The 22,016-nt window shown below is 45.0% G+C and overlaps 1 protein-coding gene and 1 long non-coding RNA gene across 2 annotated transcripts in view; both read left to right on the top strand.

The window, feature by feature from the left end:
• The window catches only part of WNK4 (WNK lysine deficient protein kinase 4), a 443,184-nt gene that overhangs the window by 111,942 nt on the left and 309,226 nt on the right, over nucleotides 1-22,016 (top strand). The window lies entirely within an intron of this gene.
• LOC115481634 lies at nucleotides 65-20,372 on the top strand. The gene is made up of 3 exons (XR_003943986.1): nucleotides 65-76; nucleotides 8,110-8,113; nucleotides 20,241-20,372. It is a non-coding gene; the product is annotated as an uncharacterized LOC115481634 (long non-coding RNA).

Below are 22,016 nucleotides of genomic sequence, written 5' to 3'. Positions count from 1 at the left end.
AGTAGTGTAGTGGTCAGTGCAGTGCTCTATGGAGCGGAGGATTCGGGTCCCTATCTCCCCTCTACTTGTCACACTTGTGGTGGAAACTGTGACTCATCCAAAAGCCACCAAAAACCTACTGTACCCACATATAGTTGCCCCCTTCACGCATAAGGTCAATTGTAGTGGTGTATAGTGGGGGATAGTGGTTTTTGGATGGGTTTTGGAGGTCTCAGGGGACAAGATAAGGGAGCAAAGGAGAGATGTGAACCTGGGAGCGTTTTTATGAAGTGCACAGAAGTGCCCTCTAGGGTGCCCCATTACTCGCTTGGGATTTCTGGGGAACCAGTCTACTAAAAATACTGGCTCCTCCTACATCTCAATGGCATGAATCTCAACACTTTGCACTTATTCATTTTTTATTTCAAAAATGGACCAGAAAACATAATGTCCAAAGCACAAAACCTTGTTCTAAACATTATTAAAACAAAATAAATAAACGTTTTTCTTTTTCGAAAATAACCTTCTTTCCTATTTGGGTTTTGGACGTTTTGTGTAAAACGTCCAAAGTCAGACTTAGACATCATATCGAAGATGCCCCTCAAAGGCTGACAAATCCAAAATATCAAGAAGACTGAAATGACTCAAAACGAGTGGGCTGCCGTAAAGACTAGAGACCTGCATGCAGAACTACAGGCCATGAAATATCCTCTGTTTTACAGCACTTTTTCAGCAGTATTGATGCACTTTATGGCACACTTATGTGCTGTATGCACAATGATGCGCACCGTGCACTGCACATCTGCAGCACAACTGAGTTGTTCTAGTCTTGTACCAGTGCGTGGAAGAAGTGCTCATGTGTTCCGGCTCCTTTGCATTTTGATACATGTGTTTTTTTTTTTTGGGGGGGGGGGGGGGGGGGGATTAGTTCTGTTACAATGCGCATATATATGAATATCATTAGCTTTTAGGGTTACCATATGGCTCCAGAAAAAGGAGGATGGATTGAGCCAGCCGGGTTTTACTTCCATTGCATTCCATTGGCTTAATTACTTCCACTGAAAGCAATGGAAGTAAAACCCGGCTGGCTCAATCCGTCCTCCTTTTTCTGGAGCCATATGGTAACCCTAGCTTTGAGCATTGACACACTATTGTTCTGTGCTGATACGCCCGCATTTCCCTGTAGCGCTAGAGTTCTGAGCATCTGGCTTAGATGAGCGAGTTCTTGTGGAGTGGAGGAGTAGCCTAGTGGTTAGTGCAGCGGACTTTGATCCTGGGGAACTGGGTTCGATTCCCACTGCAGCTCCTTGTGACTGTGGGCAAGTCACTTAACCCTCCATTGCCCCTGGTACAAAATAAGTACCTGTATATCATAGGCCTAGTTTGACTGTTTCATTTGGGGAGGCAAAGAATGGGTGGGGCATATTAGCATATTCATATGCAAATGAATATGCTAATATGGAGGAAGGAATTGAAATTTACAGGCAAAATATCACAGATGCACATTTCAAAAAGCTGACATATTTCAATTAATAAATTCTGAATAAAATACTTTTATCAGAATAAAATACTTTTATCTACCTTTGTTGTCTGATCATTTAGTTTTTCTATTCGCTTTGGTCCCAGTGTCTTCTGTTTTATGCAGTGTCTTCTTTCCAGTAGGCTTCCCTCTGCTCCCCACCCCTCCCAGTCCCATCCATCTCTTGCTCCTTCCCTCTGCTCCCCACCCCTCCCAGTCCCATCCATCTTCTTTTCCTTCCCTCTGCTCACCATCCCTCTGTCCCATCCATCTTCTGCTCCTTCCCTCTGCTGTGCCTGACCTCTCCCAATCCCATCCATCTCCTGGTCCATCCCTCTCCTGGTCCATCCCTCTGCTCCCCACCACCCCAATCCCATCCATCTCTTGCTCCTTCCCTCTGCTCCCAGTCCCATCCATCTTCCATCTGCTCCCCACCCCTCCCAGTTCCATCCATCTTCCTTCTGCTGCCCCCCCCCCCCCCCCGCGAGGTCCAAGATCGTGACTCCGTTTACCCCCTCTCTTCCTCCCTCCCTCCGGCGCAGGCAACAGTCTTCTTCAGCTTTTCTGTGTTCCTGGCAGCGGTAGCGATGTACACGCTGCCTTCGGTCTGCCCCGGAAGCCTTCTCTTCTGTTCCCACCTATGCGGGAACAGGAACTTGAAGAGAAAGCTTCGGGGGAGAGCCGAAGGCAGCGTGTACGTCGCTACCGCTGCCAGGAACGCTGAAAAAGACTGCTGCCTGCGTTGGAGGGAGGGAGGAAGAGAGGGGGGTAGACGGACACGCTCCTCTCCGTCCGCTTGGCTTCCCTGCCCTCTCTGTCTGCGTCCCACCTTCCTCTGACGTCGGAGGAAGGCGGGACGCAGAGAGAGAGGGCAGGGAAGCCAAGCGGACAGAGAGGAGCGCGTGCCTGCTTATTTTTGTTTTTTACTACTGGAGCGGTGGCGCCTCGTCGTCGTTTGGGGGGGCCATTGCCCCCCCAGTCTACGCCCATGCTGTATATATGTAAACTGCTTTGAATGTAGTTGCAAAAACCTCAGAAAGGCGGTATATCAAGTCCCATTTCCCGTTCCCTATTTGAGATTCTACATGGAATGTTGCTATTCCATGTAGAAGCCTGCCCTTGCAGATCAGCAACGTGGCCGCATGGGCTTCTGTTTCTGTGAGTCTGACGTCCTGCACGTACAGGACGTCGGACTCACAGAAACAGAAGCCCACATGGCCGTGTTGCTGATCTGCAAGGGCAGCGGCAGGCTTCTGTTTCTGTTTGCTACTGGGCTGATCCAGGCGTAATGAAGAATAGGATATTTCCTTCATGTTTCTGAAGTTTTTACATATTTATAGTGAGCTATCTCCTAGTTTTAAACATTTCTTCTGCTCTGTGTCACGGTGTCCTGCAAACTTTGAAACCCTGGACCTCTTGCTTGTTTGTTGACAGTCTGGGATGAAGGTTACTCTGGAGTGTGAGAGGAGTGGCATGTTGTTAATCTCTGTTACAGTCTCAGGATGCCCCTGCCCACAACCCAGGGGATATCATTGAGACCATGATTCAGATAGGTGATAAGTGTGCAGAAACCCGAAAGCAGCTGAGGGGAGATATGATAGAGGTCTATAAAATAATGAGTGGAGTTCAACGGGTAGATGTGAAGCATCTGTTCATGCTTTCCAAAAATACTAGGACTAGGGGGCATGCGATGAAGCTACAATGTAGTAAATTTAAAACGAATCAGAGAAAATTTTTCTTCACTCAACGTGTAATTAAACTCTGGAATTCGTTGCCAGAGAATGTGGTAAAGGCGGTTAGCTTAGCGGAGTTTTAAAAAAGTTTGGACGGCTTTCTAAAGGAAAAGTCTGTAGACCGTTATTAAATGGACTTGGGGAAGATCCACTACTTCTGGGATAAGCAGTATAAAATGTTTTGTACTTTTTTGGGATCTTGCCAGGTATTTGTGACCTGGATTGGCCACTGTTGGAAACAGGTTGCTGGGCTTGATGGACCTTTGGTCTTTTCCAGTATGGCAATACTTGTGTACTATTTTGATGACTTTTCCAATTGTGCACGGAGAGAGCGAAAACGCATTTTGAGCTTTATCACTATTTTCAATGTACAGCAAGTAAATGAACTGCGTATCCATGAGCTGAAATTCATAGAACAGTTGTGCACAGCAAATCTGAAAGGGGTCCTGAATCCCTTGCAGTCCCAGCACATTGGAATAAACTTCGAACAGAATTCATCTTGCCGTTTCTTGAAAGAACGGATGAATGGATGGCTTTGAAAATATAACATAAAATAGATTTTGCACACTTGTGTGCCATTAGATTAAAACATTGTTAGTAAATTTAAAATCACCCTGCTGAATATTTCTTTTCGTTGCTGCCCAACAAAAAAAAATTCCTTTTAGAAACAGCCCCTCCCCCCTTGTCTCTATAAACAGAAGTGGTGCGGATTTAGAAATAATTTGGAGCTGTGCTGTAGCACATTTGTGTTTTGGATTTCTCACCGTGCGTAGGAGCCAACTTTTACAAAGTGGCGGTAGCGTTATCAAACGTAGCGCCTGGTTAACACGCCCACCCAGCGGTAATTTTGAAGTTAGTGTACAGCTGTTTCCAGCGGTAGAAAATATTTTTCAATTTACTGCGTGGAACGTTCCTGGCGGTAATCAACAGTGCGGCCACATTGGTATGCACTGCATGAGTACTGTACGTGTAGCGCATGAGCCATTACTACTAGGTCAGTGGATGGCCGTGCCCAGCTGCGATAAAAAATTGCCTAGCGCACAGCGAAAACGTGCACCCACACTACTGCAGACCACGTTTTGCCGTGGCTTGATAAAAGGACCCCTGAGGGTGCTAAACCCAAATGAAATTACTCTTCCCTGGACATGGACAAAGAGTTTGCTCAATATTGGGGGTGTCACCCAGGGGTGTAGCCAGACATCAACGTTTGGGGGATCCAGAGCCCAAAGTGGGGGGGCACATTTTGGCCTGCCTCTCCGCCGCAACCCCACATACCTGACTGGAGGGGGTCCCCAACCCCTGTCAGCTGAAGCCTTTCTTCAGCGCTGTTCTCTGTGCATTGCCTGCCCCCCCTCACATCGCATGCATGCTCGCAACATGGGGGGTTGCAGGGCAGGCAATGCGCAGAGAACAATGTTGGAGAAAGGCTTCAGTTTGCGGGGGTTGGGGACCCCCGCCAGCCAGACCAGAGGCCCCGTATCCAATTTGGGGGGCCCATGCCCCAAAGGCCCCCCATAGCAATGCCACTGGTGTCACGATGCCCAACTGTGTGTTAAAAACAGGAAGGGGGGTTGGGATTTGATAAACCATCTTTCTGTGGTTACATTCAAAACATTTCGAGTTATATGTCCAACTTGGTGGAACTGCTTGCCTGTATCTTTAAGATTTTTTCATGGCTTGCTCTTTTTAAGAAAGGATTAAGACATTTTTATTTCCACAAGGTTTTAATCAGTAATGTTTAGTAACTCCTAACTATTTATTTTAGAGGGTTATTGCTTGATATTTAACTAAGGTTGATTTTGTTTACTTTTATGTCAGAAGTATATGTTTTATTGTATTGTTTGTTTATAACTATTTTAAGCCGCCAAGATCTTTCTGGATTCTGCAGGGTAGTCATAAATAAATATACAGCTACTTATTTTGTACCTTGGGCAGTGGAGGGTTAAGTGACTTGCCCAGGGTCACAGGGAGCTGCACTGGGAATTGAACCTGGTTTCCCAGGTTGTCAGGCCACTGCACTAACCATTAGACTAGAAGTTACTGGAGAGCATGGACCCATTCTGTCCAAAGATTTATGAGGTGCTGAACTAAACATAAGCGGTGTCTCGTTAAAAACAATTGTTCACTTTCACTCTGATCCAGGGATTCTCAACCCAGTCCTCAGGACACACCCAGCCAGTCAGGTTTTCAGGCTACCCACAATGAGATAGATTTGCTTAGAGTGGAGGCGGTGCATGTATATTTATCTCATCCATATTCATAGTGGATTTGTTGAAAACCAGACTGGCTCAGTGTGTCCTGAGGACTGGTTGAGAACCCCTGCCCCACGATTAGGACTAAGCTGAGTGTTAACAGATCAGCGATTGACAAAAAGGCAGATGTGTTGTGTTGCATTCTCACCCAGGTTTCTAACATGGGGGTTGTGTGTAGATAGGGTTACCATATTTTGTCCCCCCAAAAGGAGGACACATGCCCCGCCTCCTGTCACACCCTCGCTCCGCCCCCTGTCACATTTTCCCCTTCTCTCTGTCACATACCCCGTCGCCCCCCCTCCCCATCAACCCCCTCCCCTTTCCTTACTACTGCCCTGGTGGTCTAGTGACCTCTTTGGGGCAGGAAAGAGCCCCCTCTTTCCTGCCCGGAGCATTGCCCTGCATGCATCCTTCCTGTTGCTGATCCTCAGTGCCGAGTCAAAATGGCCGCCGAGAGTTGAAGTCTCGCGAGGTCACGTCAACTATCGGCGGCCATTTTGAATCAGTTTTGAGGATCAGCAACAGGAAGGATGCATGCAGGGCAGAGCTCCGGACAGGAAAGAGGGGGCTCTTTCCTGTCCCAAAGGCGGAAGAGGTCACTAGACCACCAGGGCACTAGTAAGTAAGGGGAGGGGAGGCTAGCAATCAGCCCGTTTGTCTGGATTTCTGGACAAATGGGCAGATTGGCAAAACCCATCCGGTTGCCCGGACATGCCCTCAAAAAGAGGACATGTCCGGGTAAATCTGGACATATGGTAACCCTATGTGTAGATCTACAAGTACATTGGTGTAAGAGTCAGCTCAGGACAATGTATCATATTACTTAGGGTAGTGGTTCCTAAACCTATCCTGGGGGCTCCCCAGCCAGTCAGGTTTTCTGGATCTCCACAATGAATATTCATGAGGGATTTGCATGTATTGGAGATAGTGTATGAAAATCTGTCTCATGAATATTCATTGTGGACATCCAGAAAACTTGTCTGGATAGGGAGTCCCCAGGATAGGTTTAGGAACCACTGCCCGAAATAATATGGTACATTTTCCCCAAAGAGGCCACTAAACCACCATGTTACGGTAGGTTCAGGGAGGTAGGGGGATGGATGGAATCATGTGGGTGGGTGGAGGGAGGGAGGGGAGGGGCTGTATAAAAAAAAGCAAGTGGATGGAGTCTGGGTGCAGGGAGGGGGGCTGGGAATAAGATTGGTGATGGGGATGTACATGGAGGGGGAAAGAGAAAAGGGGGAAATACAGCACATGGATAGAAAGGGATGGAGAAGAGGAGAGCAGAGGGGGACATGCTGCTCATGGATGGGAGGCAAAGGAAAGGGGGACATGCACATGAGTGTTTGCTTTTTTGGAAATGTACATATTTTCTCATTTTGTATTTAGCAGAGTATAGAAGAAAGGGTGTTTCTGTTTCTTTTACCAGTATTTTCACTGCTTACAGAATCTCACTTTCTTGGGGGGATCAAGGTACTGTGTGGCAGGGGGTGGCATTTTATTTTTTGTGTCCTCTCTACAAACATGGTAACCCTAGGCTGTTAGGAATAAACTGGATTCTGTGGCAGATAACGTGCTAATCTTTAGTGAGAGACCTCCAAAGTGTAGCTTCTTTTGAAGAGTTGAAAACTTAGAATGGCTGCATTTTTCTCCAAAGCAGAGATACCAGGATACTCCTAGATATAAGAATGTGAAACATTTGGGCGTATTAGTACATGATTATACATACTAATGAGTACACGCACACAGCAATGCCTGAGGAAGTTTAAGCGCAGGCAGATTGTATGAAAGGGGGATGGGTCTCTGGGTGTTGCAGTTCTGCAGCCCTGCGTGATGGCTCTGCTGTTCCCAGGGGGCTCGGAGTACTTCCAGTTCTTTCTAAGCTGTTTAACACCACTTAAATTAGATACTGGCAGCTCCCAGGACACGTGATGAGCACCATCTCCCATGTCTGGAAATAGACCCTTTGGATAAGGCAGCCCAGGTGTGAGCAGGCAGCTGTCCATCCATGCTCTCAAATTGTTGTAGAGGCTGGGTTAATGAATGGCCCTGACTCTGTCTAGGGACCAATCCACATGCACCATCCATTTCTCTAAATATAAGCTCTCTTTACTCAGCTCTGAGAGCTCTTTGGCTTCAGAAAGGCAGAAGTCTGGGACGGGTGCTGCTGCAGTAGTCGCAGGCAGTCAGCTTCTGTCACTTCCTGCGGGAGCAAGGTTTACACTTTTAAAATGAATGTATACACTTGGGGAGAATACTTGGAAAGCTAGATAGGATGATCTCTCTTCTATTGTATCACAAAAACCCAGAAAAGAAATCATGGTAAAAATTTTCCTTGCAAAAGCCACTTTCGTAGGGCGAGAGCCACTTGTCTTGCTGGGCTGCTGGTTAAAAAAAAACAAACAAACAGAAGAAAAGCCCTCTTTGGCATAATTATGTATATTTATTTATTTATTTATTTGCCGCATTTGTATCCCACATTTTCCCACACACAAGCAGAGGCTCAATGTGGCTTACAAGTCAATAAGAAATAGGGTCAGGTAAGGGAGGGGTACATGTATAAAATAATAAGGAATAAAATGGTCCTTTGAGGCAGTATAATGTAGAGTCTAGTGAGTAGCAGCAGTAGGGTAGGCCTTACAAAACAGTCTTTAAAGAGCACCTAAAGTCTTGATGATCATGCAGCGTTTTCACACAGTTCGGTAATGCATTCCACATCTGCGTTCCTAAGTAGGAGAAATTAGACGCGTAGGTGGTTTTGTATTTAAGACCAATGCAACTGGGATAATGAAGATTCATATAATTATGAGATGATCTGTTTCTGTTCCTCGCCGGAAGATCAAGTAAATCAATCATATAATCCAGGGTTTCACCATAGATTATTTTGTGGACCAGAGTACAAAGCTTGAAGGTAATACGGTCCATAATTGGGAGCCAGTGTAGTATCTGATGAAGAGATGTAACGCTATCATATCTCATTTTATTGAATATTAATCTGGCAGCAGTGTTCTGGGCTGTCTGGAGTTTTTTCAGAAGCTGAACTTTACAACCTGCATATAATCCATTGCAATATTCTAAATGGCTTAATGCCAATGATTGCATCAAGTTGCGGAATATATCCCTTGGAAAATAGGGTCTTATACGTTTTAGTTTCCACATCAAATAAAATATCTTCTTTATAACGGCCGTAACTTGACTGTCTAATGTAAGGTGTCTATCAATAATAACTCCTAAAATTTTAAGGTTATCAGAGATAGGGAGAGAATAAGCTGAAGTAATGAGGGAAGCAGGCTTATAAGTATTATATGCAGATGAGATAATAAGATAATGAGTTTAGTGTTCAATTTCAACCGAAATGTGTTAGCCCATAAATCCATGATGTTCAAGCAACAATCAATGTTTCTGTAGATATGTTAGCCTCGTGAGAGAGAAAAGTTATTTTCTCACTTTACATTAGAGATTAAGGTGCTCATTTTCAAAGCACATAAAACTCACAAAGTTGGTAACATGTCTATGTGCTTTGAAAATGTGCCTCATTATAGCTATTACAGAAATATAGCCATGTTTATATGACATAGACACATAAAGTGTGATTTTAACATTAAACAATTTTTACTGAACAAATGAAATACTGTACAACAACAAAAACATTGTTCACTGTTTTCACCCAGTAATCCCCCTCCCAAATAAACACCCCATACAAGTCAGATTCAAACTAGAGAGCTGCACGGGGACAGAAGTCTTACCCATCCCCGCCCGTCCCTGCTGGAATCTTACCCATCCCCGCAACATTTTAACCCATCCCCGCCCGTCCCTGCTGGAATCTTACCCATCCCCGCAACATTTTAACCCATCCCCGCCCGTCCCTGCTGGAATCTTACCCATCCCCGCAACATTTTAACCCGTCCCTGCTGGAATCTTACCCATCCCCACCCATCCACGTAAGAATTTAATGGTACATAAAAGAAAATTCCAGTCAGCTCCCTCAGTCTCTTTCTGGATTTGAGCCACAGCAGTGTAGGCAAGGAAGGAATGGAAGTTGGGACACTCTGGTGCGCACATGTAAGACTTGTCTCCGATTCACTTGCACTGTGTGCTGAGAGGTTGCCACATGCACGCGCCAGTAGGTCAGGTGACATCTGATGCTCATGCCTGTGTCAGAGCTGAGGTCTGCTTATCAGCCCGGGAGCAAAGAGGATTAATTGTAACATAGTAAGTGACAGCAAATAAAGACCTGAATGGTCCATCCAGTCTGCTCAATAGTCACACTCATTATCAATTCATGATTAAATCAACGAGTGTGATATTATATACTCGATTATGGTCTTTCTTTTGTGTTTCTGGAACATAGACCATAGAAGTCTATCTGGCCCTATCCTTATGTTCCAACTGCTGGAGAACTACATTTTTCTCAATCCTGAAGGCCCAGTGTTTGCTTTGCTTGTTTGTTTGGTTGTTCTTGTATACTGTATTCCCTCTCTTTTATGACTGTAAGCCCTTTCCAGCCCATCCTAAACCAGACTTCCATATATTAGACACAGACCATACAAAGCTGCCCGGTATTGGCCCTAGTTAATCACAGCCAGAGTCGCCATCTAAGCATTACTTCACACATCCACACACATGCAGCCATTTAAGGTTAGGTTTTTTATAACTTCCATTTTCTAATTAGAGATCCTCTGTGTTAATTCCACACCTTTTTGAATTCCATCATTTGTGTCTCTACCACCTCCTTAATGGAAAAGTTTCCACATTTGTGCTGTTAAAGCAAGGAGGAAGAGAAGGAGGAGGAGGAGACAGCAGTCAAAGAACTTGGTACTCGGTAGATGAGAGGCTGGCACAGGTGTAGCTTATATTTCCACGGGAACCCCACAGAACTGCTTCCATCCCCGCGGGAACCCCACAGAACTGCTTCCATCCCCGCGGGAACCCCACAGGAACTGCTTCCGTCCCTGCGGGAATCCCGCGGTTTCCGCGGGATTCCCGCAAACCTCGTTCCCGTGCAGCTCTCTAATTCAAACACTGAAGGGCTTAGACTCCTCCAAAACACTTACAACAGAATGTATTCCAGTACAGCCCACCCCCCCACCCCACCCCACCCCACAACTGAACAACTAGCTCAGAAATAAAGGAACATAAATAGCCTTTTGATTCAGCACTCCCTTTCCCCCCATCAGTGCGCACACCCCTCTCTCTCCCTCATGCCAACCTTCCCCTGGTTTATGTTTAAATATGGTTGTCGTCCCCTCCTGAGCACTAGAAGCATTTCCCCTGATGCTACCCACACCAGCTCCGGCATCTTCCCTCTGCCATGCCCCACCCCACCCCACTTTGACATAACTTCCTGTTTCACAGGGGGACGGCAGGAGGAAGGTGCAAGAACTGGTGCGGGTAGCATTAGGGGAAATGATGCCGGTGCTCGGAAGGGGACGTCAACAGTATTTAAAGGTAGGCTGGGGGGGGGAGGGGAGGGTGGCCTGAGAGGGAATGGGGGTTGCCAGACTAAGGGATGGAGGTTTTGGCCGCTGCAGGGGAGCAGGTGAGGCAGGCTTTTGGCGCCCTGAGGCAGTGACTTACCTGGTCCATGCCTTGAGCCGGCTCTGGTTATCCATATTGAGGCCGATTTTTAGACCACGGGAGTGAGACAGACCAACTCCCGCAGTCAGTGCTGAGCCCGGTATATTCGATACCGGGCTGTTTCCGGTGACCGGCATTACATATCTGGTTTATTTTTGAGGCTAAGCCAATATTCAGACTTAGCTGGTTATCTTGAAACTGGCTGAAATTGATGGCTATAATCAGGTTATCTGCTAGCAACTAGCAGTGGGAATAGCCGGCTATCTCTCGCTGAATATTGGTGGATAGATGGTTAAGCACTATTTAACTGCTCAGCAGCCATTCTGGCCAGTTAAATAGCGCTGATATGGGGGGGGGGGGGGGGGGGGATATGGTTTTACACCAGCTCAAGAGACATGCATTGTTGTTGTTTTTTAAAGTGCTTGTTTCTACCAGGACTTTACACAGGGAATTAAGGGAGTCTTCTCCTTAATCCTATGCAGTGTATCTCCTCCTCCAAATTGAGACTAAGTTAAAATTGCAGCCTCGGTACTTAATTGGCAGCACTTATACACATTCTGAAATGGGACAGCTACAATTGGAAGTTGCTACATCGCCACTTTCACAGGCAAGTGCCGACACGGTCACGTGGAAGCTGCCAGACCCGTGCGGTTCAGTTTTTTTCAATATCAAGCTGAAGCTAAATGAGTTGTAACTACTCCCTTCTACAAGGCAGGGGTGTAGCTATCATGGGGCCACAGGGGCATGGGCCCCCGTAGTTTTGGCCCTGGACCCCCCTGCCGTGACCCTCTCGACCCCCCCCCCCCCCTTCCCGCCACCAACCCTGCCCAGCCGCCGTCGCGTACCTTTGCTGACGGGGGACCCCAACCCCTGCCAGCCGAAGTTCTCTCCTCAGCCGCGCGGCGTTGCTTGCTGAATGATCTGATCAAGTTTCTGTGCATGTGTCTGATGTCCTGCACCAGACGCACACGCAGAAACAGATTCAAACTTGATCAGATCATTCGGCAACGCTGTGTGGCCGAAAAGAGGACTTCGGCTGGCGTGGGTTGGGGTCCCCCGCCAGCAAAGGTACGCGGCGGGAGAGGGTTGGTGGCGGGAAGGGGGGGGTCAGCAACGCCACGCAGCCGAGAAGAGGACTTTGGCTGGCGGGGGTTGGGGTCCCCCGCCAGCAAAGGTATGCGGCGGGAGAGGGTTGGTGGCGGGAAGGGGGGGTCAGCGGAGGGGGGGACTAAAATATGCTCCCTCACCTCGGACTCTGGGCCCCCCTCCCATTGAAGTCTGGCTAAGCCCCTGCTACAAGGAGATATATTTTTCACTTCAGTCACCGTGAAAATGAAAATAACAATAAAAATACAAATAATAAGGAGGAAAAAGACCTCAAATGTCCTGATCATGGCAGCAAGCAGAAAATTGTAGTGCCCATGTTAATCGGACTCTTTTTTTTTCTCATCGGACTAAAAAAACCTCCTTGTTTGTTAAATATCTTTTCTTATTTATTAAGGGCTCCTTTTATAAAATGTGCGCCGGTTTTAATTTTGCTGCACGTCCATTTTCGGCCACAGTAAAAAGGCCTTTTTGGCAGGCGCTCTGAAAAATGGACCTACGTGAGTATCATATCATACAATTTCTTTGATGAGGATACAGATAGCGATGCTCCTTGAGAGGACCTTGGAGGTCTTAAAGATAACTTATTCTAACTTATTCTTTAAGTACTCTGCCCATTTTGCCTGAGGACCTTGAAAATTAAACAGAGAGTTTTAAATTTAGCCCTTTAAGATACTGGTAGCCAGTGTAGTTTTTGCAGGAAGGGTGTGATGTGGTCACACCACTTGGGGCCTTCTATCAGTTGTGCTGCAGCATTCTGAATTAGTTGGAGCTGAGACAGACTTTTTGGTTTGGCCAGTATACAGGGTATTGCAGTAGTCTAGTCATGATGTTATCATGGCATGGACCACTGTGATCAGACTCATCTTTTCAATATATGGAAAGAGATTTCGTAGCTGCCATAGGTGATAGAGACAATTTTTGAAGGTTGTTTGAATTTGTGGGATCAGAATGAGTGATGAGTCTAGCAGTATCCCAAGATTCCTGAGCTGTGATTTTAGGAGGAGTTCATACTTCCCAAAAGGTATTTTGAAGTCCGGGTATTTGTCTGCTTGTGTTTGGTACCCAAAGAATCTCTGTTTTATTTGAGTTCAGGCAAAGTGTGTTGTTGTTTGTCCATTCTGAGTAGTGGTTAGGCAGGTAGATCTGGTTCAATGGGTTTGAGTAGTTGCACATCATCAGCATTAGGGTTACCATATTTTGTCCCCCCAAAAGGAGGACACATGCCCCGCCCCTTCCATGCTCAGCCCTGCCCCTTTTCACGCCCCGCCCCTTTCACATCCTCGCTCCGCCCCTGTCACATTTTCCCCTCCCCTGTCACACACCCCGTCACTCCCCCTCCCCGTCATCCCCCCTCCCCTTACCTTACTACTGCCCTGGTGGTCTAGTGACCTCTTCGGGGCAGGAAAGAGCCCCCTCTTTCCTGCCCGGAGCGCTGCCCTGCATGCATCCTTCCTGTTTGTAGTCTCGGCACCGATTCAAAATGGCCACAGAGAGTTGAAGTTTCGCGAGGTCAATTCAACTCTCGGCGGCCATTTTGAATTCGCGCCGCGATCACGAACAGGAAGGATGCATGCAGGGCAGCGCTCCAGGCAGGAAAGAGGGGGCTCTTTCCTGGCCCGAAGGTGGAAGAGGTCACTAGACCACCAGGGCAGTAGTAAGTAAGGGGAGGTGAGGCTAGCAATCAGAAATCCGGACAAACGGGCAGATTGGCAAAACCTGCCCAGTTGCCCGGACAGGTCCTAAAAAAAGAGGATATGTCCGGGTAAATCCGGACATATGGTAACCCTAATCAGCATAGATGTAGAATTTTTGTCAGCTGCCAGTTGCACAGCTGATTCAGGGGTCCTTTTACTAAGATGCAGTGAAAAATGGCTTGCGCTACGGTAGGCACGGGTTTTGGGCACCCACAGATCCATTTTTCAGAGTGCCTGTAAAAAAAATGCCTTTTAAAAATTTTTGCCGAAAATGGACGTGTGGCAAAATAAAAATTGGTGCATGTCCATTTTGGGTCTGAGACCTTACTGCCAGCCAATGACTTAGCAGTAAGGTCTCACGCGTTAACCGGGCGGTAATGACCTAAGTGCATCAAATGCCACTTGTGCACCAGAAAATAAAAATGATTTTTTTTTGATGCGCATCGTGGACGCGCACCAAAACTGAAATTACTGCAAAGGCCATACAGTAGCCAGGCGGTAACTCCACATTTTTGCTGGGGAGAAAAGAAGCCAAAATTAAATTGGAGAAACTCTATGGTGGGCTGAGGGTTGGAGGGATGGGACTGCCTAACTTACGAAGGTATAGTTGGGCATGTTTGATGAAACACATGACGGATTGGGTTATGGGAACTGAATAATACATGCCATGGGAGCTGGAAAGAACTCTATTTGACCCGTTACATCCCTATTATTTACTCCATGCATCAATTAAATGGGTACCTAAAGAATGACGGAAGCATATTTTGTTAACGCCAATGAGATGTATTTGGAAATATGTAATGACAATAATGGGGAAGAATCCATGTTGTACGGATATGATACCATTGATAGGGAACGCCGAATTTGAACCAGGATTAATGTCAGATAGATACGACAAGTGGGCGAAGGCAGGGGTGGTGGTAGTGGCGGCGGATATGATGCACAGTACGGGAGAGATCAGAACTCAAGGGGAACTGGAGATGATAGTGGGGAAGACACATGTAGATTGGTACTCGTATATGCAGGTGTACACTTATATCACCAAACTGTTACGGTCAGATTGCTCCAAGGGAATATTCCCATTACTAGAAACTTTTTTGATACCACCGGGGAGACACCAGGCAACGGTCTCGGGGCTACATGGGGCCATTATAGTAGCAACACCATGTACCATATATGAAGGGGTGGAAATGAAGTGGACGGTAGAAATAGGGGAAAGAATTAAAGACAGAGATATCATAGAATATATAAAAGAAATTAAGGATAATGTATACAGTGCTCGACAGAGAGAAACTCAATATAGAGTAATTACGCGAACATATTTTTCACCTAAACAAGCATATTATGCTGGCTGTATATTAGAAATGAAATGCCCAAAATGTGGACACACAGACCCAACATTAATACACATGTTATGGATATGTCAATACATAAAACAGTTTTGGGAAAGTATATTGAACTATTGTGGGCATATATTGAATAAGCAATTGAGCTTGGCACCTCAGGTCTGAATATTGGGATTTAGAGGTACAAGAAGCAATTTGCGAAGACCAGAGCAACAATTTCTCTATAAAGCATGTGTTGTAGAGAAACAATATATAATGAAATACTGGATACAGGAAGAGGCGCCAACATACTGCCACTGGAGAAATATATTGCATACACTAGCTGTATAGGAGGCTAAAGATGCCAGGGGGACCTTGAAACGTAAAAAGAAAGACCTGAGAGCCATATATACAATCACTGTCTAGTAAAGCACGTAGCTTGGTTTTGAACACCATACAAATATAAGATACAGGGGAGGAAGGACATTGATACACATAACCACACCCTACTGCACACTTCCTGTCTCAGAAAATCTGAAAATCCTTGGAGTCACCATTGACCGAAACCTCACTCTCGACACCCACGCGAAGAACACGACGAAAAAAATGTTCCAATCGATGTGGAAACTCAAAAGAATAAAACCTTTCTTCCCAAGAAACATCTTCCGCACCCTAGTACAGTCACTGGTAATAAGCCACTTGGACTACTGTAACGCTCTATGCAGGCTGCAAAGAACAGACCATCAAAAAACTCCAGACAGCCCAGAACACCGCAGCCAGACTCATTTTTGGAACACCTAAATACGAAAGTGCGAAACCCCTCAGAGAGAAACTGCACTGGCTCCCGCTCAAGGAACGAATTGAATTCAAGATCTGCACGATTGTACACAAAATCATTCATGCAGATGCCCCACTCTATATGCTAAACCTAGTGGACTTACCGCCCAGGAATGCCAAAAGATCTGCCCGCAAATTCCTCAACCTGAACTTCCCCAGCTGTAAAGGAATGAAATACAAATAGGCTTATGCTACTACCTTTGCGTACAAAAGCACACAGTCTTGGAACGCGCTACCCATGGCCCTGAAAACCATAACCAATCTAACAAGCTTTTGCAAAGCTCTGAAAACACATCTCTTCAACAGAGCCTACAAAAGTCATCCTCAGTGAAACAAATCATTCCTTAAACTACCCAAGTACACCTAAAACACCTCTCACACGACCTTACCTTAACACCTTTCCATCTGAATTCCTCTTTCACATCAGCTTATGATTGACTGTTTTTTTTTTTTCAAATCATGTAACGACGTTTTCATTTCCATACTCTGTAAGCCACATTGAGCCTGCAAAAAGGTGGGAAAATGTGGGGTACAAATACAATAAATAAATAATGTAAAGAGGGGGAGACCGGGAAGGAGAGGAAGGACACAGGACTATCTCATGGAGCAACTCTATAGATGAAGACTATATAGAAGATATAGAGCTGAATTAACAGGGGGGGGGGGGGGGTAGGGGGAGGAGGGAGGGAGCGGTGGAACGGGGAAGAGGGAAGGTAATAAAGCTGATAAAGACATACAGTGGTGGAAATAAGTATTTGATCCCTTGCTGATTTTGTAAGTTTGCCCACTGACAAAGACATGAGCAGCCCATAATTGAAGGGTAGGTTATTGGTAACAGTGAGAGATAGCACATCACAAATTAAATCCGGAAAATCACATTGTGGAAAGTATATGAATTTATTTGCATTCTGCAGAGGGAAATAAGTATTTAATCCCTCTGGCAAACAAGACCTAATACTTGGTGGCAAAACCCTTGTTGGCAAGCACAGCGGTCAGACGTCTTCTGTAGTTGATGATGAGGTTTGCACACATGTCAGGAGGAATTTTGGTCCACTCCTCTTTGCAGATCATCTCTAAATCATTAAGAGTTCTGGGCTGTCGCTTGGCAACTCGCAGCTTCAGCTCCCTCCATAAGTTTTCAATGGGATTAAGGTCTGGTGACTGGCTAGGCCACTCCATGACCCTAATGTGCTTCTTCCTGAGCCACTCCTTTGTTGCCTTGGCTGTATGTTTTGGGTCATTGTCGTGCTGGAAGACCCAGCCACGACCCATTTTTAAGGCCCTGGCGGAGGGAAGGAGGTTGTCACTCAGAATTGTACGGTACATGGCCCCATCCATTCTCCCATTGATGCGGTGAAGTAGTCCTGTGCCCTTAGCAGAGAAACACCCCCAAAACATAACATTTCCACCTCCATGCTTGACAGTGGGGACGGTGTTCTTTGGGTCATAGGCAGCATTTCTCTTCCTCCAAACACGGCGAGTTGAGTTCATGCCAAAGAGCTCAATTTTTGTCTCATCTGACCACAGCACCTTCTCCCAATCACTCTCGGCATCATCCAGGTGTTCACTGGCAAACTTCAGACGGGCCGTCACATGTGCCTTCCGGAGCAGGGGGACCTTGCAGGCACTGCAGGATTGCAATCCGTTATGTCGTAATGTGTTACCAATGGTTTTCGTGGTGACAGTGGTCCCAGCTGCCTTGAGATCATTGACAAGTTCCCCCCTTGTAGTTGTAGGCTGATTTCTAACCTTCCTCATGATCAAGGATACCCCACGAGGTGAGATTTTGCGTGGAGCCCCAGATCTTTGTCGATTGACAGTCATTTTGTACTTCTTCCATTTTCTTACTATGGCACCAACAGTTGTCTCCTTCTCGCCCAGCGTCTTACTGATGGTTTTGTAGCCCATTCCAGCCTTGTGCAGGTGTATGATCTTGTCCCTGACATCCTTAGACAGCTCCTTGCTCTTGGCCATTTTGTAGAGGTTAGAGTCTGACTGATTCACTGAGTCTGTGGACAGGTGTCTTTCATACAGGTGACCATTGCCGACAGCTGTCTGTCATGCAGATAACGAGTTGATTTGGAGCATCTACCTGGTCTGTAGGGGCCAGATCTCTTACTGGTTGGTGGGGGATCAAATACTTATTTCCCTCTGCAGAATGCAAATAAATTCATATACTTTCCACAATGTGATTTTCCGGATTTAATTTGTGATGTGCTATCTCTCACTGTTACCAATAACCTACCCTTCAATTATGGGCTGCTCATGTCTTTGTCAGTGGGCAAACTTACAAAATCAGCAAGGGATCAAATACTTATTTCCACCACTGTATGTTGGATGATATTAATATATTGAGAAGGTATGTGGCTTGTGTATGATTTCCAGTGTACATTAGTCAAGTAACATCATTAATGAAACTGAATGAATATACTATAACCAGGGGAGGGGGAGGGAACTCTAATGATTGGAACTAGAAGACAACAAGACAATAGATTTGACTGCAGTAATAATCTGTAAAGAAAAATAAAGTTGAAATATGTGGGTTGAGAAAGTTAGATTGATGATTAACATTTAGGCTCATATAATCAATCTTTGATAGAAGTGGTAATAATAGGTGAAGGGCTATAAGAAACAAAGTCCTTTATGGTGCATCACTCTGAATGGTATCACGCCTCATGTAATATGATGTTATGTGCTCAGCAGGTGAAAATGGTATATATGCAGTAATAACCAGATCTACGCATAAATGTTCAAACATAAAGATGGAACCATAGAATAAGTCTAGAGGTTTGGATTGATAGAAGGAGGGGGGATGGGAGGTGGGGGAAGAAAATGTTAAAAATTGTAAGGTGACTTACATTAGGAGGATGATACTCTGTAATTGTGTTTCTCTTTAAGAACTGTACATGTTATGTTACCGTTAATAAAAAGATTTAAACATAAAGGTTTTATTTTCCCCCTCTTCTTGAAGGCCCCTGGTACTTTTTTGTTTTGCCCACCTGAGTGTCACCATTCTGATCTCTGTGTAAAATGAGGAATTATGTTTAATAAATAGGTATTTGTTGTCCTTAGTCATTCTCCCCCTGCCACCCATGTCCGTCAATACATCTGTCTTATCTCCCTTTGACCATATAAGTATTGAGCCAATGGAGCAGAAAGAGTCTGGTACATCCTGCTGAATATTTATGTGGATTTCATGAGCACCGCTGGGCCTGATCTTAAATAAACATTTAAGTCAAAACAATTAAGGCATTAAATATGTGACTCATGCCTGATGATTTGAGACCAGAGCCAACAAGAGTATGTAATTCATCAAATGGATGAGCTGTTCACTTTAAAAGCCTCTGAGCCTTGCATGCCTCCTCAGTGCTACCACGCTAAATAAATTAGGTGGCCTTAATATGGAGATACAAGTGAGCAGATTAAGCTGCTCGATCCTCTTGAATTTTGCTCAGTGACAGCAAAATTGTAGCAGAGAATTAGTAAAGTAACAGGAGACTGGTGTAGGGGGCAACGCTCTTGACTACTAAGTTGGGAAGGAAGGAAGGAAATGGGACTTGATATACTGCCTTTCTGTGGTTTTTTGCAACTATGTTCAAAGCGGTTTACATATTATATACAAGTACTTTATTTTGTAATGGAGGGTTAAGTGACTTGTCCAGGAGCTGCAGTGGGAATTGAACCCAGTTCCCTAGGATCAAAGTCCACTGCACTAACCACTAGGCTGCTCCTGCACTAGCAAAATTCCATGTAGAATCTCAAATAGTATCAACATTCCATGTAGAATCTGAAAAGGGAAAGACTTGATGGCATATCTGGGTTTAAAAAAGGTTTGGTCAAATTCCTGGAGGAAAAGTCCATAGTTTGCTATAGAGACAGACATGGAAAGAAACTGCTTGCCCTGGGATTGCAGTAATGGAGTATTGCCATGACTTGGGTTTCTGCCGGATACTTGTGATTGTCTTGGCCACTGTTTGGAAAACAGGATACTGACCCAGTAAGGCTACTCTTATGTTACGCTGCCTTTCTGTTTTTTTGCAGCTACATTCAAAGTGGTTTACATAATGTATACAGGTACTTATTTGTACCTGGGGCAATGGACAAGGTTGAATTGCCTGAAGTCACAGGGAGCTGCAGTGGGAATCAAGCCCAGTTCCCCAGGATCAAAGTCTGCTGCACTAACCACTAGGCTACTCCTCAACTCCTTACTGTTTGAGATTCTGGAATCTTGCTGTTCTTTGGGTTCTACATAGAATGTTGCTACGCTTTGTAATTGTGCATGGAATCATGTTAATAGGACTTCATGTACTGCCTTTTTGCAACTACATTCATCGTGGTTTACATAGTATATACAGATACTTATTTAGGGTTAAGTGGCTTGCCCAGAGTCACAAGGAGCTGCAGTGGGATTCAGTTCCCCAGGATCCATGGCCACTGCACTAACCACTAGGCTACTCCTCCACTCCATATCCATATTGGCTCCATAGGTTTCCATTTGTCCTGAAGTGTTCTTGAGTTTTCCTCCAGCTTCAGTAAAATAGTGTGGTAGCCATGTAAGTCCACTTTTAAAGATAATAAATGAAAATAAAACAAAACTTAGAAAAGAAAATAAGATGATACCTTTTTTTATTGGACTAACTTAATACATTTTTTGATTAGCTTTCAAAGGTAACCTTCCTTCAGATTGGAAATGAGCAAATGTTTGCGAATATCAGAATAAATGAAACGCAAAAGCATTTCAGTGACAGTCTCACAGGAAGAGGGTGAGGTGGGTTAGGTAAGAAACAGGGGGGGGGGGTCCTTTTGCTAAGGTATGCTAACATTTTTAGCACATGGTAAACGCTAGAGACACCCCATAGTATTTACACGCTAAAACTTAGCTTGCACTAAAAATTCTAACGCTCCTTTCTAAAAGACCCCCAGGGAGAGCTGGGTGGGTGAGAGACAGGGAGAGATGAATGGCTGATAAGAGGGTGACAGAGCAGTATAATTTTATGTTTTACAGTGGGATAGAAAACTCACATTTTTGTTAAGTCCTGTCTGGTGGGTGTCAAAATATTTCATCATTTTGACTTCTAAGGTCTTATATTCCTTTATTCTCACCATAAAATCATTGATTCAGTGTTCTGGTTTTGTAAAGCGCAGTTTCACAGAGGTGACATTCTGGCTGGCATTGTGATGTTTAATCACCCACCTGGCTCTCCCTGTCTCTCACGTAACCTTCCCCACCCTCTTCCTGTGAGGCTGTCATTGGAATGCTTTTGTGTTTCGTTTATATATTCTGAGATTTGTCAATATTTGCTCATTTCTGATCTGAAGAAGGAGGGTTACCTTCAAAAGCTAATCAAAAAATGTGCTAAGTTACTTCATTAAAAACGGTATTATCTTATTTTCTTTTCAACAACGTGCGTCAAATTAGAACTACAGCCCGGCTACCACATGCCCCGGATGGTAATTCTAATTGTTATGTGCATCAGAAAATATTTTTTTATTTTCTACCGCATGACACTAACCTCGCGGTAATTCACAGTATACGCACGCTGACGATTACCACCTGCGTAACACCTGAGACCTTACCACCTTAGTAAAAGGGTTCCTTACTGCATCAATCACAAATTTGTACTACCGCCGTAGGCCTTTGCAAACAAGTTTTAAGCATCTTTTAAATTGCTTTGTGTCTGTAGGTGTTTGTATATTCAATAGTAATTGATTCCATAAAACAGGACCTGCAACAGAGAAAGAACATCTGCGAGTTAAGCTGTTAATGTGAAAAAGACAGATCACTGCAAAATGCTACACATTTTGCAGTATTTTTAGCGTTCGCTACCTTGCGCGTGAGGTATTTTTTAAAATATATATCTATTTTTGAGGGGGCTTGCCATGGATGGAGATTGGGTGTGGAAGCTTTAACTAGCTTGCGTGTTCACATTGTGCTCTCACTGGTTAACACAGATTTAATTTTTTGCAAGTTCTGTATGCTAATGAAAAAATTA

Source organism: Microcaecilia unicolor, chromosome 12 (genome assembly GCF_901765095.1).
Source record: "Microcaecilia unicolor chromosome 12, aMicUni1.1, whole genome shotgun sequence".
NCBI lineage: Eukaryota > Metazoa > Chordata > Amphibia > Gymnophiona > Siphonopidae > Microcaecilia > Microcaecilia unicolor.
This window is presented reverse-complemented; position numbering and strand designations above follow the sequence as displayed.